Genomic DNA, 6,145 nt, shown 5'->3' with positions numbered 1-6,145 from the left:
TCTCTGTGGACTTGATCACAAGGAAGCAAGTAGAGCGCATTCTGCTGCAGAAGCAGGTGCACCACTTGGAAGCATGAGATGCAGAACCAGCTCCTCCTGCACTCCCGCCAACACACCCTGTTGTGTCTTTGCAGGCAGCTACTGGCCATCCAGGGGAGCTCCTTGGAGGAAAAGGAGGAGAAAGAGAAAGAGAAACTAATTCCTCTGGTCGAACCCCAAACAGTAGACTTCATTGCCAGAGCTATTGAGAGGAGAGAAAAGGTACCTGACACGGGCTGCTGCAGCGAGCGTGTCATACTGGACTGTAGAGAAGCCTCACTCCACGCATGCCGATTGTCACAAGATTCTTCACTGTGTGTGCACAGGACCACTGACTAGTTGCTTTGGTGCTTACTTGAAGAGAGGCGGGTGACTCTGCCATCTGAGAATATATTCTTCACTTCCATTAGGCTCATGAAACACACCCAAAGACCTTACTTGTGAATGTTTCTGTCAGCAACGTGACTGCAAGGCTTGTCTGGAATAGCCAGCTGCCAGGTGGTTTTTAGCCTGGTGGTCACTTATCTTCCTAGTCATTACAGACAGGCTCTTTGGTGGAGCCTGCAGGAACCTGGGAGCAAACCAGTGTGGGCAGAAAGGCAGAAGAGAAGGGGCAGAAGGGAGGGTAGGAATGAAAACAGCCCAGCCCTCTGCAGGGCAGACTAATGCTGCCTGCTGTTGTATTTTCGTCCCCCTCCAGAATAAACACTTGAAGAGGAAGGAGAAGCTTCCAGAACACATCCAGAAATACTTAGATGAAGAGGAAAAGGAGAAAACAGAGCTGGCGGAGCAGAAAAAAAGTAAACTGCAAACCCCGCCAGTGACCAAAGAGAAGGCTAAGAGAGAAAAGGAGAGAAAAGGAGACACAGAGGAGCCAGGTACTTTGAATTCCTGCAGAAAAGAGCACTTCCTCTTCTGGGGGGCTGAGATTGCAAGATACCTCTAGCACCCCAGCCATCCCAGCAGCATTGCTGCAGCAGAGCTGGGCAGGTGACTGCTGCCTTTCCTGAGCAAGAGGGGTGACAGGGAGTTGTAGTGAAACCCTGGTGACACTCAGGCATCACCCCAAGGGTATGCTGAGGTCCTTCTCCTGGTTTTCCCCATCCCGCTGGGGTCCCTGCCAGAAGTGGCCTGGGGGTCTGCATACTGGGAAGCAGCACCCTCCAGGTACAGGGCTGTTGTATGAGAGTCTCTTCCTGTGCAGTAATCCAGTTCCTCTGAGCAAGCATCAGTCAGCCCCTCAGCTAGCACAGAGATGGGGGACTCCAGCCCCAACCTCCTGGAGATGATGATGGAGGAGTGGGAAGAGGCCGGAGAAGAGCCACCCACAGTCTGCAAGGACGACACTGTCCCCCCTAAGCAGTAAGAGTGCGCCAGCTCCAGCCGAGGCCTGGGGCACTGGGGTGGTGGTGAGCCACTGGTGGGGGGTCAGGGAAGCCAACCCCTGAGCCGTGGGGCCTCACAGAGCGCCCGGGAATTTCTTCAGCCATGGGAATGAGCTGGGTTAGAGCCCGATGGCAGGGGCCAAAGCAGGTGCTTGAAACTCCTCCTGCCTTGAAGGCGTTGTGGGGCCGAATGGGGCCACATAGGTGTGGGGCTGGGAGCAGGAAGAGGCAGGAGGGTCACAGCTGAAGGGTCAGAGAGACTTTGTCCTTGCTGTTGCAGGAGCCTTTCCCCACGGACACACCAGGCCCTGCGGCAGGTGGTGACGTGCATCCTGGGGCAGGTCACCCACAAGTGCAGGGGGCAGAGGGATCAGAGGGCCAGACGGATCTGCAGGACAAGCTCAAGTGGTAAATCTCTCCAGACACGGGCAGTGTCTCCTCTCCCGCGCTGCCCTTCCTCCCACTCCCCGCAGCACCAGAGGAGACAGGCGCTTTTCCTGGCCCTGGCCTCTCGGCAGAGCCGCCTTCTGCAGGTGCGGTGTGCACCCAGCTTGGGAGCCCCGGCTGGAGAGCGGTCGCCCTATGCTCACACCACCTCCTCCCACTGTGTGTCCACAGCGAGCTGGCAGTGCTGCAGTGGCATCGGTTGCGGCAAGAGGCATGCAGCAGCCAACAACTGTGGGAAGCTGGAACCTAACCTGCATCCCCTGCTAGGGCAGGGAAGAGGAGGGCAGGACTGGTACGTAGCATGGGCTCCTGGAGGGACTGTGTCGTATCCACCTGTAGAAAAGCATAGTGATATGGATGTCATGTCTTACAAGACCCCATATCGTGTGCTTAGCTGAAGGCTGAAGCACTTCTCCCAAGGTTTTCTCGAGAGGCAGCAGGTTGTTCTGTCCATTTAGAAGACAGCCTTCACTTCTGTCATCTCCAGAAACACCTGAAGAATTGATCTGGTGGTCTTTGCAATGGTGACAGCACTGCCGGGCTTGTCTGGGATAGCAAGCAGCTGGGTTGCTTTCAGCCCCATGGCCACTTGGCTCAGGGGTCATTGCAGAAAGGCTCTGCAGTCAGGCCTGCGAGGACTGTGAGCAAACCAGGTCTGACAGAAAGGCTGAGAAGAAGGGGCAGGAGGAAGGGAGCTAAAATCCCCTCAGCCCTCCGCCAGGGAGACTAACACTGACTGCTGCTGCATTGCCATGGCCCTGCAGGCGCAGCCCCATGCATGCACGGAGGAGGAAGGACGCAAGCTCTGGGACTCCTTGCGCAAGAAGTGCCAGCAGAAGGCAAGGGCAAAAGTGGCTCCCCCAAAGGCTTGGAAAGAAGAGCGAGAGCAATGGGAGGCCCAGGTGCTGCAGGCAGTGAAAAACAATGAGGAAAAGAGTATTCCTGTCCTGCGGGGAGCCAAGGTGGGAAGGTCCCTAAGCCCTAGGAGCGTGGGGGCTGACTGTCCTGTGTGGGGCTGCACCAGTTCTCTGCTGCCCAGTGACACCTCCTGTGCTCACCCCTCTCTCTCTGTGCAGGGCTCCTGCATTCATGGCACTCCAGAGTGGTGGGGAGAGGGCAGAAAAGGGCCATCCGTGGAGGTTGAGGAGAGCCCAGAGGACAAGCTGAGTCTTTGCTGTTTGGAGTCCTCACCTCTGAAAAGGTGAGTGTGGGCCAGCTTCAGGCCAGACCTGGGCCAGCTGGGGGCTGGTGACCCAGCTGTGGGTGGGGGAAGCAAATCCCAGAGCCACGGGGCTGGACATGGACAGCATCCTCTCCTTTCTCATACCATGGGAATGGCACGGGTCAGTCCCCGATGCCAGGTGCCTCTCTGCAGCCCCAAGCACAGCTGGCACTGAGGGGGCTGTGGGGTTGAATGGGACCATGGCAGTGGGGGCGACTGGGAGAGTGGAGAGGCAGGAGGGTCTTGGTCGAGATGTGAGACTTTGTCCTTGCTGCGGTAGCAGCCTTTCCCCATTACCCAGTGGGCTTTGTGAGGAGCAGCGACCCGCCTCCTCGACAAGGTAGAGGGAAAAGCCCACTACTGTGGTGGCAAGGAGGATAAGGATCCTCAGGTAAGGCTCTCCAAACATGCCTGGTGTTTGCCCCTGCCCAGCAGTGCCCTTCCTTCCTTTGAGTCCCCACAGCCCCTGGGCAAAGAGGGTCTTTTCCCGACAGCCCTCATGGCGCGGAGAGCAGCAGGCTGGGATTGCATTGCATGGACCATGGGCCTGCTCTCTCCAGACAGAAGCAGATCCCACCACATGTGTCCTGACTAGACTTGCAGTGGTGCTCTGCACCTCACTGTGCATACAAGACTACAGAGCTTTGTGTTCAACTCCTCAGCCCTGCGGAGCAGATCTGGTCCACATTGGCAAGTGCCAGGAGAGCCTCTCTGGCACAAAGGCTCCCAAGAGAGATGTCCAGCAAGAGCCTCCTCCAGCATGACGAGCGCCAGTGCCAGCCAGCCAGGCTGTTAACACCAGTGCTTTCGTCTGTTCAGTAAAGCCCCATCTGCAAACCACTGGGTCTGATGCTGTGGGTCTTTCCTCGGTAGCTGTGAAATCTGCACTCGGCAGTGGGTGAGCTTTGGTGGGGCAGGGAAAGGCCACTGCAGGAAGCAGGGCTGGAGCTTCAGTCCTGCTCCAAGGGCAGCCCTCTCCCAAGGCTTTGCTGTACCAGCTTGGCTGTAGCCCTGCTCTTCGTGGCCCTTGCACCTCCTGGTCTCTGGCAGTGTGCCCTGCTGTAGCTGTACATCTCTGCTGAGGAGGGGATTTTCCACGGGTGGAGAGGAGGGAGGAGGAGGAGGAGCAGTGCTGGGCACTCATGGGAGCAGAGCTGCAGGGGGAAGCATCCAGGGGCTCGCACAGCCTGGGCGCTGCGGGGTGCCCAGGCCAGCGCTGTCAGGGGTACCCAGAGCTGTGCAGCCACCACCCTGTGCTATGGGACAATGAAATCCCAGGCAGGAACTGTGCCTGGGGAGAGGGAAGCTACAGGGGGCAGCTTTTCAGCTGGGTAGCTTGACCCTGCCAAAGCTCTGCTTGGGCTCCCGAGCCTTTTGTTTGACACCTCCTGGCTAGAAAGGCAGGGTGGAGCTGAGGTGAGATGGGGACACCTTCAAAAACTTCTCTCCAGACACCTGGGTGGGCATAATGCATGCAACAGGGGGCCCGAAAGCGGGCTGTGCCCGAGGAGGGAAGGAAGCCCGAAACTGCTGGCTGTTGGGCACCCACATCCTGCGCGGGCTCCAAGGGGACTCCATGCAGGCTGTGGCAGTGACGCTTCCAGAGCCCAGGCAGGCTTAACAGTGCTACATGAGTTTGGGTCAGACTGTTAATCCTCTGCAGGCTATTTTTTCCTGAAAAGCCCTGAATTTGTGGGGACCTGACTTTGCCGACATAGAAATACACCATTTCCTTTTTACACTGCGGGATTGCTGTGCCTTTCTCGTGGCACCCAGGGACCTCCCTGTGCCTTTCTGTGCATCCCAGGGCCTCCCAGGGCTGGCAGCAGGCAGCCAATGGCCTCTCCTAGGGCACTGTCACCCCTGAGGAGCAGCAGGGTCTCCCAATGGGCAGGGGAGGATCAGGCACATTTGGGCATGCTGATTCCTGCCTGGGGGGCTCCCAGCACCGACCTAGAAAGCATCTCTGCACCCACCTCTCCCATTGCCATGGTCAGAAAAGCTCTTTCCCCTGGTCCCCCCCCACTGATGCGCCAGCATGGCTGGGGAGAGGGTAGCTGGGCTGCAAGTAGAAAGAAAGGCTGCGTGAGAGGCCAAGCCCCCACTGTGCCATGCCCCTCGCCACGTCCAATGCCCCAGTGCAGGGCTGAAGGCCTATACCGGCTGCACAGCCTTAGCACCGACCGTGGGTCTCCCCCAGATGAAGGAAGCTGCAGCACAGCCAGGAGCCAGCCCGCCGGTTCGCCAGGAGAGAGCCAAGAGCAGGAGACCAAGCGATGATCTCTGGTGGGCTGAGGTGAGCCTCAGGGCACAGCCCCACTGGTTAGGCCCAGCAGCACCAGGTCAGGGCCTTTGTGTGTGGGTGACACTGGCGAGGTGTCACCCCACAGGCCCAGGGGCCTTGCCACCCCCTCCCACCACCCACAGGGTTCTGTGGCAAGTAAATTAAAGGCATTACTTTAAAAAAGCAAAGTTGAGCAACTCGGCCTGCACTGCCTAGGAGCTGCCCCCAGCAGTGCATGTACCTCTCCACCAGCTATGGAGCTGCCTTTCATCTGCATCTGGAGCATCCCACCACCTGCCACATTGAAACCACAGGTTCACTCCTACGGCATGGCTTGAGGACAGTGCCCAGCCAGAGCTCCGGCGCCTTCTGCAAACTGCAGAGAAACAGCATCACACCGCTGCTACAAGCCCTTGGGACAGGCAGGGCTGACTAAATACTTCTGCTCCGGGCGGGGAGTCACAGAGACAGGACAAAGCTTCATGGGGCAGGATTGCGACTGCAGAAGTTACAGCTTCCTCTCTCCTGTGAGAGGGGTGGCTTCTTTCCCTTTTCTTTCTTTTTTTCCTCTCTTAAGGGACACAAAAGTCCTTCCAGTTGCTATGTGTGGAAAAGGGGCATCTGCCCAGCAGCAGTCCTGTGTTGCACCACCCTCACGAAGCAGGCTGTGTGTGTGTAGGTGGGGCTGCAGCAATGTTCACAAGGGGAAACCCTGCTCAAACCGCTCCTCCTATTTCTCCCGAAGAGACCAGCTCCCTCTTTACCAGC

The 6,145-nt window shown here is 57.9% G+C and overlaps 1 protein-coding gene across 1 annotated transcript in view; it reads left to right on the top strand.

The window, feature by feature from the left end:
* NSUN5 (NOP2/Sun RNA methyltransferase 5) overlaps positions 1-6,145 on the top strand; it is a 197,362-nt gene that overhangs the window by 1,332 nt on the left and 189,885 nt on the right. The window lies entirely within an intron of this gene.

The sequence above is a fragment of the Haliaeetus albicilla genome, chromosome 9 (assembly GCF_947461875.1).
Source record: "Haliaeetus albicilla chromosome 9, bHalAlb1.1, whole genome shotgun sequence".
Lineage (NCBI taxonomy): Eukaryota > Metazoa > Chordata > Aves > Accipitriformes > Accipitridae > Haliaeetus > Haliaeetus albicilla.
Note: the sequence above shows the minus strand (reverse complement) of the source record. Positions and strands in the feature narration are given on the sequence as shown.